The sequence below is a fragment of the Lagenorhynchus albirostris genome, chromosome 3, assembly GCF_949774975.1.
Source record: "Lagenorhynchus albirostris chromosome 3, mLagAlb1.1, whole genome shotgun sequence".
NCBI lineage: Eukaryota > Metazoa > Chordata > Mammalia > Artiodactyla > Delphinidae > Lagenorhynchus > Lagenorhynchus albirostris.
Window position 1 is genome coordinate 77,448,518 of NC_083097.1, and position 14,195 is coordinate 77,462,712.

The following is a 14,195-nucleotide window of genomic DNA, read 5'->3' on the forward strand; positions in this document are numbered from 1 at the left end:
ATCTATAGATATGTTGGAAATTTTCTGAAAAGATTTTACTTATGAGTTATGGCTACCTCCTTACAATGTATATGTAGATCCCTTTTTTTCTCTCTCAGCTGATGTTTTAGAGGCCTGTTGTAATTTTTAAATATTTGTAGATCTAACAGAAAGAGTAATAAAGTAAGACAAATTATTACTTAAAGATAGGTACATGATAGATAAATATTACTGATGGGAAGTAAGTTGGCTAAATCAGGAACATTATACTTGGACAGAGCTGTTCTATAACATGAACCTATTCAGGGAAAAAAAACAATTTAGTTTACTCTCCCTCATCCTCCCCTCTCCTCTTCCCCTCTCTATGTTTTTGAATGTCTACAGCTCTTCAGTTTCTAAACTACTTACCTTAGCATCCCTCTGCGGAAGATAAATGTGGCCTAATGTGGCATTAACTATAGTTATTTCCTGACCAACCTCTATTTTTACCTGTCCTCACCTTGCACTTCTCAGACAGGGAGAAAATAAAAAAATAGCATGAGCATGGGCATTTCTGAACCTACAGAAATGCTTACCAAAAGGCCTTGACTGCCCATTGGCTGTAGCAACTGGGAAGTAAGGATGAGTAGGAGTCATCTCTTGCCTTTATGCAAACTGGAAATCTTTCTTTAGTGTCCCTTTATCAACCTGGCGAGTGATCCAAAGGTGAAGAGTATGACGTTATAACCTCTGGGACAAGAGCAACAGGGACTCTTTAAACATAGCCAGGCTTCTGGGTAATGACGATTGGAGGGGAAAAAAATCAAATTTATTTTAGAGTATAAGAATCTGTTTTATTGCAGAAAGTAAGTAGTATTTTCAACTTTTCCAGCTTCTTGTTGTCTAGATTTAATTCTATTTTCTCCCCTCTCGATTCTGCCCAACAGCCATCTTGGCAACTATTCCGTGGAATCATTTCCTGTCATGACATTTTTAGAAACCAAAATAACAGCATTTACAATGTAACAGCTAAATATTCCTATAGGGTATCTGGGTAAAACAAGCATTTTACACGGTAGTTTTGAGCACACCATTGGGTATGTATTCAGACGGAACCTCATCTGGGTGTCCACAGTTTCTAGCTAACCAATAGGCTGGTTGCAGCATTGTTTGCCGTCACTTTAGAATCATACCTGGCGTACACAACTGGCGATATTCTAGCTTCCAAGCTTTTCTCATGTAGCGCCTTGTTTTAATTTCAGCACGAACATTTATTCAGTGTTGGGGTGCTTTTAATAATAAGGGGCAGCTGTGTAATTTTCTGTAAAGAATGAAGCAGAGGTACATTGTAATATTTCATGGGCATATGAGATACCATAAATGGAATTTCAGTTGGACAAATTCAATACGTTTTGAATTCTTTGGATTTTTTTTAAAGACAAAGATTACTCGTGTTTTTTTCCAATGGAATTATTTACTCAACCTTTTACATCATCAATTTTCCATTTTAAATTTAGTTCAGCGTAAACTCAGAGAGGTGCTGGGAAAAATATCTAAAGTATCTGCAGACAGTCAGTGTTCTTAAACCACGATGGCAAGACCTCAAAAATAGATGCAGCCCCATCAAAGTTAAATTGAATGACTCAGTGTCTGGACCACTCAGAAGGGTTTTTTCTATTTAGGAGAGGGGAGAAACTGTTCACTTTAGAACTTCAGAATCATGGATGGCAGAAGTTTGTTTTGTTTTCTTTTTAGATGGGGGAAAAGTGCCATCACAGGAAATTTGTATAAAAACCGAAGCCTCTTAAAAATATATAAAGTCAGATCACTTTTTTTTCATTCATTAGTCTAGAACTATGCCTGAGAGATCAGTTTACCCAACTCCCACATTTTTTAGACAGAGCCATGAGGCTCCCTTCCACCTTGTCTGTCACCTTCTATAGAGGCTGGATAAGCCAGATACAGACTTTCCCAGACTCTCTTGTATATAGGGGTGGCCATGTGACCAAGCTTTGGCCAACAATATCAAAGGGATAATCCTGCTGGATTACTTCAGGGAAAAAAACTTTTCATTGTTAAAAAGAGAAAGTAGCTAGATAAAAGATAAAAATCTTTTTCAACCTCCCTAAATTCATGTTTTTGAATGAGAGTGTGATACTTGGAGCTTGGCAGCCATCTTGGGACTATGAGATGGCAGGACTAGGGATGGAGAGACAATAGAGCAGGAGGATGGAAAGAGCTTGGATCTTTGATGACTGTAGCCAGCTACTGCACCAAATCTGGAACATCTTATCTCTGGATTTTCTCCTGTGTGAGACAATTAAATGTCTTTATTTCTTAAGCCACTTTTAGTCAGTTTTTCTGTTACTCATATCTCTGCACATTCTACTTAATACACCCTGAGAAATTAATCTGCTCAAGTTCATAAGAGAACATAGTAGCATAGTCTTGATTGGAATTCAGGCCTTCTAATTTCTTGTTTCATAGTTTTTCCTCACTTCTACCCTGTTCCATTACCAGATTATTCTCTGCATGAATAAATATCTTATTGTCTTGATTAAACCTGTTTTTAAGTGTGGTTCTCCAGTAATTTTTATTTGTCCTGTAGATTAGTGTCTGCATGTGCAATCCATTTAGCCAAAGCAACTCCCATAAAGTTTATAATCCATCTCTGCATAGAAAGGCTTGACAAAGTAAGTTCCAGATTATTGGATAATTCATTTACATATTGAAAGCCTTGATTTGAGAAGATGTAACTATTCTGAGTCACAGTAATACTCAGAGAATTTAATGTGTCAACATGCTTACAAAGTTGATTGTATTTCAGAACCTCAAATTTCTATCCTGGAGAGTATTTTAAGGAGCAAGTAGATAACATTATATCAAAATGGAAAAATATGAGCAAATGTTTTATGAAAAATTTAAAAGTAAGAATAAAATATGTAGGTAACAGTATCTCAAAATACAGGGAATTTTATTAGAAATTATCTGAAAATTGAGCTTTGTTCCTGGATCTATTCTTTTTGTGTAATAAAAAAAACTTACCTGATTGGTTTACTGTCTCTTTAAAACAACAATTTTGTGGCACCACAGAATTCTAGGGTTGAAGCGACTAAAGAAATTCAGGTTATCCATTACCCAGCTTTAAGAGAGGACCCATCAAAACATTCCACTCAGGTGAGAATGGATTCTCTTCCAAATGTTCTCTGTTTCTGTACAGAGGAGAGAATGATCCTGTGTTATGATTATATATCAAATCATGTGTTGAGTACTTCTAGATTATTACATGAAGGATGCCAAATACAAAGGATGCTTTGCTCTTTTCTCTGTCAGGTCCTTAGAAAACATTTTGTTTTCCACCAGGCTGGCGAATGACCTTTCACATGTTACCATTGTGTTGAGATTGAGTTTGTTTTCCATGAATGATGCCTTCTAAAATGCCTTCATGGCATAGTGACTTAGCTCAGAAAGTGTCCATTGGAAAAAGAGACATGATTTCCATAGCAGTAGCAGTAGCATAAAGATAATGAAGCTTGAGGAAGCAGTACTATAGTTGCTTTAAAGAACACATTTTTTTTTAATTAGAGGTTCCTAAATCTCTTGAATGTATAGTAAAATATATCAAATAGTTCACAGTAAACATTATTTGCTTTGTATTCTGTTTTAAAGGGAAGGAATAACGTTTCAACACAGTGTGCCCTGTTTTTCACTCATATGATCCATTCATTGAATTAAGAGACATTTCTTCACATAATGTAGGAATGTGAAGGGGAATCTAGATTTAAAATGCCCATGATATTCATTTCTTTGATGAAGTTATTCTGATGGGCCATCAGTAAATTCTTTTACCCTCACCTATGTTCCTTCTCTTATAAAGTAATAGTGTCTTTCTGGTCCTTCTTCCCATCCGGACATGGAAAACAGTTGATCAATGACTCTTGGTATTTGGCTGTTGGACCTAAGAGGTAGCATCTATGGAGTGCCAGGGATGGTGACAAAGCAAATACTTTCTTATGTTTAGATATAGCTCTTAACCAGCTAGAGAAAGATAAACCTCCCATTCTCACAGTGACAAATGAATGATCAAGCCTGTATGGTACCAAGTCTGAACTTCGTTGTATAGCCCGGAAATGACTCCATTCCCTCTAGCTGATGTCCTGCAGTATGAGGGCAGGAGTTAGGGTTCCTGACTTCTCCCTTATGATTGGCAGCTGTCAGAGCTGCCTTTGGAATGTCCCCCAGAGTTGCCCTGGCCAGAGGGACAGATTTGTCCTCTGACTTCTCACCAATCCAGGTTCCCTACCTACTCCTTAAGTCCTTTTAGGTCCACCATGACTCTGCAGTTCTCTCTCTTTTTTTTTTTTTTTTTGTGGTACGGGGGCCTCTCACTATTGTGGCCTCACCCGTTGCGGAGCACAGGCTCCGGACGCGCAGGCTCAGCGGCCATGGCTCACGGGCCCAGCTGCTCCGCAGCATGTGGGATCTTCCCGGACCGGGGCACGAACCCGTGTCCCCTCCATTGGCAGGCGGACTCTCAACCACTGCACCACCAGGGAAGCCCTGCCGTTCTCTCTTTACTGGTATTTTTTCTCTTTCAGTTTATCTGTAGTTGGAGTTAATGCCCAGGCACTCTCCCATAATCCTAATAATTAATATATGTAAAATTAAGTAATTGAAATATTTTCCCTTGATAGCTCTCTGATTATACCTCTTTAAATTTCACTTCCAATTCATTCATATCTATAAAAATCATCATGGTAATAAAAATGGTGGAAGAAAACACAGAAGTAAATCTTCATAATCTTGGGCTAGGCAACGATTTCTTAAATACAACAGCAAAAACACAAGCACTAAAAGAGAAGGTTGTTAACTTGGATTTCATCAAAATTAAAACCTGTTTTACTTTAAGGGACACCATCAGGAAGATGAAAAGACAGCCTATGGACTGGGAGAAAATATTTGCAAATCACATATTTGAACATATATCCAGACTCTCACAACTCCATAATAAAATGACAATACAATTTTTATTTATTTATTTTTTGCAGTACGCGGGCCTCTCAGTGCTGTGACCTCTCCCATTGCGGAGCACAGGCTCCAGATGCGCAGTCTCAGCGGCCATGGCTCACGGGCCTAGCCGCTCCGTGGCATGTGAGGTCTTTCTGGACCGGGGCACGAACCCGTGTCCCCTGCATCGGCAGGCGGACTCTCAACCACTGCGCCATCAGGGAAGCCCGACAGTACAATTTTTAAATGGGAAAAGTATAAGAATATACCAACAAGCATATGAAGATGCTCAACATCATTAGCCATTAGGGAAATGCAAATCACAACCACAATGAAATATTACCTCACATTCACTAGCATAGCTCTAATAAAAAAGACAGACAATAGAAAGTGCTGTCAAGGTTGTGGAGAAATTGGAACCCTCATACATTGCTGGTGGGAATGTAAAATGGTACAGCCACTCTGGAAGACAGTTTGGCAGCTCCTCAAAATGTTAAAACACAGAGTTACTGTATGACGCAGAAATTCTACTACTAGGTATATACCTACGAGAATTGAAAAGAAGTCTAAACAATAACTTGTACATGAATGCTCATAACGGTATTATTCATAATAGCCAGAAGGTGAAAACATTCTAAATGTCCATCAACAGATGAATAGACAGACAAAATAATGTGTATCCATACAATGGAATATTATTTGGCCATAAAAAGGAATGAAGTACTGATATATGCTACAACATGGGTGAACCTCAAAAACATTCCAAGTGAAAGAAGCCAGTCACAAGAGACTACATATTGTATGATACCATTTATATGAAGAACACAGAATAAGCAAATCTATAGTGACAGAAAGTAGATTAATGGTTGACCAGGGTTTGTGGGAAAGGGAGGGAAAAGGATGAGAAGTGACTGCTAAATGGGTATGTGGTTTCTTTCTGGAACAATGAAAATGTTTTAAAATTATAGTAATGGTTTCACAATTCTGTAAATATGCTAAATACCATTGAATTGTATACTTAAACACATTTAAGCAGGTGAATTTTATGGTATAAATTATATCCCAATAAAGCTGTTAAAAATAGTTATGGTATAATAACATGAAACAATGACATTAAGTAATACTTTATGATTTATTATTTTCCTTGTGGAACAAAATTATTAGGTTATAAATAACAACATTGAAAAAAAATAAAGGCAAAAACACGCATATTGAATTTTGGCAGTGCCTAGGTGTTTAGATGCTATTCAGTAGAGCACTGCATGTCAGAACAGAGGAGATTACCAGAAGGTTATTTAAAAGGATCTGGTGCAGTGTGCCAATCTCAGTTACAGGTGGGTACTTAACCTATTTTTACTAATCAGGATTGGATGGGGTAGAGGTGAGATGCCAATAGGGCCATTGTGCTTTAAAAAAATTATGGTATGTGTTGGTGGTAAAGGGATTAAAAAATCATAGATTTGGTATAGACCACAACCATGGGTGCATACTTTATCTAGAGAAGTGTTTCTCTGTAAACCAGGGTCAATTCTCATCAGTATTTTGAGGAGAGAGTACTTATTAAAAAATGAAATTTTATCAATCCCACCCTAGACCAATGAATATCTTTGCAGGGTAGGGTGATAAAAGATTGAAGGAATTTTAATAATGTTGCTAGGTGATTCTTTTTTTCTCTCCATCTTTATTGAGTTACAATGGACAAATAAAAATTGTATATATTTAAAGAGCACGACCTGGACTTGACATTTTGATATACATCTACATTGTGAAATAGTTGCCTCAACAAGCTAATTAACATATCCATCACCTCACATAGTTAACCAGGTAATTCTTTAAAAAAAAAAATTATTTATTTATTTGGCTGAGCCGGGTCTTGGTTGCCGCACATGTGATCTTTGTTGCGGCATGCAGGATCTTCAGCTGTGGCATGTGAACTCTTAGTTGCAGCAAGTGGGATCTAGTTTCCTGACTAGGGATTGAACCTGGGCCTGCTCTATTGGGAGCGAGGAGTCTTAGCCACTGGACCACCAGGGAAGTCCCTAACTAGGTAATTCTTATGCAACTAAGTTTGAGAACACTGATACAAAGCAGAAAGGCCAAATTTATTTAAAAATTTAATGCCATTCCAATAGAAATTCCTACAGGGCTTTTTCTAAAAATGCACAAAAGAGCACAGCAATTCTACTTTAAAGTACAGTCATATATTTTAGTGAAACACTTGCATATGTGTACACAGGTATTCTTTACAGCATTGCTGGGTGTAGTAAAAATTGAGAAACAACTGAACTGTCCACTAGTCAGGGAACGGATAAGTTAACTGTAGATTATTGCTATTTGACAGTTAAAATGAATACTTGTATCAGTATGCATATATCAATATGAATAGACTTGTAAAACAAAATATTCTATGTAAAAAGTAAATTACTAAAAGATATGTGCATACGATATAGATTAAATGAAACTTAAAAACCAAATAATACTATACATTAATTCCGGCATACACATGTGGTAAAATTATGCGGTCTTGCATTGGAATTGATTCCCCCGAACTTCAGGACAGCTCTGGAGAAAGAAGAGAGAGAAGGCTTGGGGTGGGATTAGTGCTTTAGCTGTATCTGGAATACTTTATTAAAAGAGTAAATAAACGTGAAGCCAAGACAAACTAATGTTAACATCTGTTAGGCCTGGGTAGCAAATAATTAACTTCTGTTATATTTGAAATTCAAAAACCAAAATCAATAAACAAAAATTAATTTGTGGAATTTTCAATACTGATCAGCTCTTTTAAATGAGCTGACACAAAGCCCTATACTTAGTTTAAATCCTCCCATCAATATTTGCCATACCTGAAAGCTGGACAGATGGTAAATATAATTTCTCCTTAACAGATGGGTGAACTGGAAGGTTTAATTACTTTCTCCTAGTTACATAGTAAGTAGCTCTGGAAATAAAATATTTTGGTCAATAACTTGGGGGTTTGGCCACCACATAGGATGTCAGAACACAATGCTAAACCTTTATAGTTTCTACTATGAGACAACATAACATATTCACATATATGTTCTGTTACATATATAAAACAGAAAATCTATATCTTCATGTATAATCAGACACTATAGAACAGGAAAATATTCTTAAAATTTTGGGTTTTCTTATGACCGCTGCTGTAAATGAGCTTTTCCATTCTGACATATTCCAAATACATGATAACTTATTAATCATTTTTTAAATGGCTTTTCACATTAACAAAAAAAGCCAAGAGTAAATCAGGTCTCTTACCAGAGCATTTGATTTTCCTACTCCAAAAATGGGTATTCAGGGCAAAGAGCATCTGGCTTATATTCAGAAGACATAAATTTTCTTCTCAAGTCTTCCACTGGCCACTGTGGTCGACATCAATTCTTTGAACCTTCCAGGGTCTGTAAAAGATTATGCGAGAAAGATATATCAGGTTAAGAGAACAGCATTAATTTTAAAATACGTTGCTTGTTTGGAATATGATAAAGAGATTGCTGGGGCTGGAAAGATGTGTTTATGGAAGGCCATAGTAGGAGATGAGACCGGGGAAGCTTTGGGTCTTACTATGCAGCAGCTGTAGATTTTTTGAGGAATGGTGCAGTATTCTCTTCATTATGCTTTGCTTGGGAATATTGTCATTCAGTAATTGCAAGCAGTATATGAAGAAACCATGCAATATCAAGTCAACCAAATAGAGATTTATTTTGCTCACAAAGCAAGGAATCAGGAGGTGGACAGGCCAAAGCAGGTGCAACCTCTCCATATAGTTATCAAGGACTTGGGTTCCTTGTAGCTTCCTGTTTCACCAGCCTTACCTTGAGGCTTTTGTCCTTATTCTTTCAGGATAGCTGTTTCACCTCTAGGCAGGAAGAAAAGGGAAACTCGAAAGGCAAAAGTTCATTCCAACTAAACAGTAGCACAATAGCTTTGATGGAGGTGCCATCTAGTAGACTTCTGTGTACACTTATGAACTCTTTATGATAATTAAGGTACCAGATATTTCTAGTGGGTGAATGAGGACTTTGTCACCTGAATAAATTAAAGTTCATTTAGCAAGGGAAAACTAGCTACTCAAGAGGCAACTAGCAGCATCTGCCACAATTTCTTGATTCCTAAACTCTCCTCAGGGTGCCCTTCCAAGTGGTTTTCCCAGTTCAACTTGGTGGACCCCAGGAGAGCTTGGAGGGAGAGAGCCAGGGCAAAAGCTTGCTTTGGGATAGCTTCTGGCCTGTCTGCTTTGGCTGGCAGTATGACACAGAGGCGAGTGTGGTTTTGAGAGTCAGACTAGGGTTCAAATCCCAGCTCCTTCCACTAACACATTGCGTGGCTTTGAACGATTTAGTCCAATGAATATTTATTAAATACCAGCTATGTGCCAGGCACTCTGCCATTCCTTGGGCATATGGCAGTAAAAAGGGCAGACACTGTCCATCCCTTCACAGAGCATACTTTCTGGTGGTGACTGAGCCTTTTCTATAAACAGGAGTTGTGGTAGGGATAAATTTAGTTCTTATAGCATGTAAATGCTAGTTAAATTGTAATTGTTCAGAAGCTGTCCTAGATTTGGTTTCATTCTACTGAAACTAGTACTTACATTTGGGAGCTTGGATCTCTCCACTAGAAGTTCTGCTTGCTTTTGGATTAATCCCAGGAGTCCTGGGCTTTTTTTGGAGCTAATTAAGGCCAACTATCTTCTCTCTCCCTCCACAGTGACCCTAAACCTCATTGGGTTAAGAGCACATGACCTAGTTTCTTCCCTCTGGGGGAAGAAAGTTCTCAAATATCTTCTTGGAATCTCAGAAATTCCCTGCCTCTGAAAATCCTTCTATTTTGAAGTTGCTCAGGGACTGGAGCATAATTCTCCACTCCTCCTTGCTCCGTGGGTAACTCTGGTTTCCTTTTCTAAGAGCAGGAACCTGAGAATGATCCTAGCACTCCAGAGACATTAGGATGCCTGGGATGCTGGAATTGATCCTAGATTATGGGACTTAGATTCTAGACCACGTGATTCCTGATTTCTCCCAATGGTCTAAGGAAATCCTGGGAAGATCAACAGTGCTAATTCTCCTTGTCATTTATTTTGCCTTTGATTACATCCAAAACATATTGGAATATTATAATGATTACCTCTTACTAAGTAACTACTATGAGCTAGGTACTTTTTCTGTATTATCTCATTTAATAACCTTGTGATTATTCCCATTTTACAGAAAGGAAACTGAGTCTGCAGAGATGACTTGCACTCTGTCCAAGGTCACTTGACTCACAGTGGGTGGAGTTGGGATTCACACCCAACTCTGACTTCACACCCCTATACTGTGGTTGTTTTTGGAATTAGCTATTCTTGTGAAATATTTATCACAGCCGTCTTTGGACACAGTTTTGTGGAAATCCCAAATACCATAATGGTCAGCTCTATTTCCCTTTTAAAACTCACAATTCGGGGCTTCCTTGGTGGCTCAGTGGTTGAGAGTCCACCTGCCGATGCAGGGGACGCGGGTTCGTGCCCCGGTCCGGGAGGATCCCACATGCTGCAGAGCGGCTGGGCCTGTGAGCCATGGCCGCTGGGCCTGCACGTCCGGAGCCTGTGCTCCGCAACGGGAGAGGCCACGGCAGTGAGAGGCCCGCGTACCAAAAAAAAAAAAAAAAAAAAAAAAAAAACCTCACAATTCAGTGATATGTCCAGGAAAAGTGGCTGCTGTTGCCAAGCTCCTGTCTTCTCTGCCTTGAGCCTGGCTCTTTGCTTGCCAGCCTGGCTCAGTGGGCAGTTGCCAGTTCTGAGAGCTTGGTGCACACTGTGTCCTGATGGAGACCAGAGCCGGGCTCAGTACGCAGTTGCTTCTCTAGGACTGCCTTCCGCAGGGACTCTGGAAGTCCTTCCCCTTTCTCAGTCCAGAATTAGTTGTGTCTGAAATGTGCTTGGATGAGTACTTCCAGTGCATACCTCTGAACTGTTAAGTGAGCTGAGGGATTAGGAATGGAGGAAAGGCAAAACAAAACATTCTATGAATGTCTAAAAAGTGTGTCAGAGGCATTTCTGCTAAACTTTCTGATACTCCATTCCTAGCCCTGTGGTGCTTTCTACCAAATATTGCACGTTTTGGACATATTTATTCTAAAAATTATTTGCTTACCTGAAATTCAAATTTAATTGGGTGGCCTGTATTTTATCTCCAATGAACATTGTGTTTATTATGCTCGTGACTGACTGGACCTGGGTTCTTCTTCTCTGACTGTGTTACATTCCTCCCCATATGTGATGATGCAAACATGTCCAAACCCTGTCTTTGAAGAACCAGCTCAAATGCTGCCTCTTTCCTGATTCCCCATCCTTCCAATCAGAAGTCATATCTTCTTCCTCTGAATCCTATAGCTTGCCTCTAGTTTTATTTGTGTGTTTGAAATATAGTTGTGTAAGCATTTCTCAAAGTGAAGCTGAGACCTAGACCCTTCTGGTGAGTGACGTTAGATGACAGACCTCTCCCCTTCTATCGATTCGGATTCATTGATATTCAACAGAAACTAAAACTGTTTGAGGTCTGTCCTCAGTGGGAGTTCATATATCTGCATCTGAGGTGGCCCTTAAGAGGCTTGTCCTGCAGGGAGAGAGAACAGCCCTGAGGGGAGGGGTCTGGAATGGTGGGCCGCCTAAGAACCTTCTTAGTGGGGTTGGTATCCTTGGTTTGTCTCTGCTAGAATTTTACATATATGAATCTTTCTTCAAATGTGTGTTTAAGATTTTTTTTTTTTGGTATATCTGTTTTCTAATTTTGCCTAATGTGGGAATTAGGGATAAATTAGTTTCTTAAAATGTTGTCTAGAACTTTTATATTCTTTTCTTGCCTGTGGAAGCGATCACAAATAGTTTGAAAATCATCAATTCCTTGGACATTTTCTATAATTTGTATACAAAAACTAAAGGGGCCTGGAACCATATTCTGGAGATAATCTTTAACAAAATTTTAAATTCTTTTCATAATCATTGATCTATTCAGATTGTCTATATTTTCTTGATTGAATTTTGGAAGTTGGAATTTTTTTTTCTATAAGTATATCATTTTTATTCACACTTTACTTTTCATAAAATTGTATGTACATATTTTTAGCAATGGGAAAAAAACTCCTCTATACCTGTTGATTTGTCTCCTTGCTCATTCTTAATTTTTCCTAAAGATTATTTTTATCCAAAGGATTTTCTCATGGATTTGTTTTTAATTGTCTTTTTCCATTTTTTAATTTATTAAAGTATATTTTTACCTTTAATTACTTCTTTTTGTTCTTTAGGTTTACTCTACCTTCTAATTTATTGAAATTGTATGCTTAGTTCTTTCATTTTCATTATTTCTTGATTTAATAATGAAAGATTATATATTAATAAGTATAACCAAAAACAGTTTAAACCATCTCCCATAATTAAAAAAAATTAACTACAGTGTTATTTTCTCAAATGATGTTGAGCAAGGTAAAAACAAGAAAAAAAAGGTTTATAATCCGAATACCAAGTTTAACAAATTTTAACCTTTTGGGGCATATCCTTTTGGATTGTTCTCTTTCCTTTTCTCTCTGTACATATATTTTTTAAAATGGCATCATGCTGTATGCAATTTTACATTTCTATAATTTTTAGATAATATTTTAATGATATAAAATTAAAATCTATTTAATCATTGTTAATAGTTACATAGTTTTCCACAGTTTGGATATACTGTAATTTATTTAAACTTCCACCACTGATGAATATTAAAGTTATTTCCTCTTTCCTATGTTAATATTTTCTTTGTTTAATAAGGGCTGAGAAAGTAATAAGGTAGGAACCAATAAAAATACTGCATTGGAAATGATTGTACATACCACTTTGTGCTGCAACCTTATTATTTCTAATTTTATTTTCTTCAGTGTCAACATAGATTAAAGTTATAATATTGCATCTTTTGGTCTCCTTACCTCCCCCTTTTCTTTTTGCTGCCTTTTATCCAAGTAAATTTCCATCTAATTTGCAATCTAAACCCCATTTCACCTTTTATAGGTCATGTATTCTTAATTTTATTGGGGACATGAAGCACATGTTTTCTAACATTTACTTATATTTCCTATATAGTAGGTAATTTTTAAATTTTGATTTTTTAAAAGTCTTGAATGTTGTCTTCAATTTATTATGCCACAGAATATTTTTATAACCCCATCTCAGTATCGTTTCACTCTGTTTCTCATTTTTGTATAAGCCGTGGGATACCAAGTGCCCACAAACTGGTAGGTTAGACTCCATCTTTCTTAAGCTTGATATTAGTTCTTTTGTTGGTTAACAGATTCCTCTCCTGCAGACTGCAAAGAGAAGGAAGGGAGATGGACACCTGGGTAGTCCAGTAGAGAAATGTTGATTGTGCAGTGTTTTCTCTCCATATTTGGTGAAGGTGCTGTGCAGGTGTCAGATTTCTGGGTCCAGCTTTCTTGACTGCCTGTTTCTTAGCCACCTTGCCTCTTGCTTTATATAAGCTGCAGCGTGCCCAGCTGCAATCTTACTACTTGATATGGCCTCTTTAATAATTTGGGGGCTTCAAGAAATTCCTTTCAAATGCCAGTGATTTGCCTCGGCAAATTGAAACACAAATTGAAGGAGTGTGTTTGCTCTCTGCTGTCTTAGAATGTTCAGCCATCAGATCTTGTCCTTATAAATAAGTGACTATGTGCTGGAGAATTTCAGAGTTATTCCTTGACTGGTCTTATTTGATCTGATCTACTCTATATATAGCTGAAACTCCTATAAGTTTCTGCTTTGTGGATGGTTATCGCCATGGTTTCTAATTTGAAGGTGACTTTCTCTCATCTTTTATAACCCTTTGAACATTTCAGTGGAAATCTGAGAATAGGGGGTGTGAGGCATTTATGCTTTGATTCATATATCCAGTTCTTTTAACATTATCCTGTTGACTTGAATGTAACAGACATTCAAAGAAGAGCTAATGACTAAACAAAGAATGAACATCATCTTGAGCTTAAAGGGTACTAATTGTCATATGACTTTTGTATTATTCTTCATATGTTGAAAACTTTGAGGTTTCTTTATATTTCTAGATACTTCAAATGGTAGTAATGGCAATCAAGTTCTGATTAGAAAAAAAAATGGGACTACTCTTGAAATAAGTTTAACTATTTATTCCTTCACTTGTAAAATAACTTTTGACTTTGTTCCTTCAAAGTGCAGTCTCTGTGTT

General features: G+C 37.4%; 1 long non-coding RNA gene across 1 annotated transcript; it reads right to left on the reverse strand.

Annotated features, from left to right (window-relative positions):
• Window positions 1-852: 852 nt before the first annotated feature.
• Window positions 853-10,772, reverse strand: LOC132516958 (uncharacterized). Its single transcript, XR_009539541.1, has 4 exons — window positions 10,651-10,772; window positions 8,245-8,384; window positions 3,004-3,170; window positions 853-1,279 (listed from the first exon to the last, which is right to left on the reverse strand). It is a non-coding gene; the product is annotated as an uncharacterized LOC132516958 (long non-coding RNA).
• Between the last annotated feature and the right edge of the window lie 3,423 nt (window positions 10,773-14,195).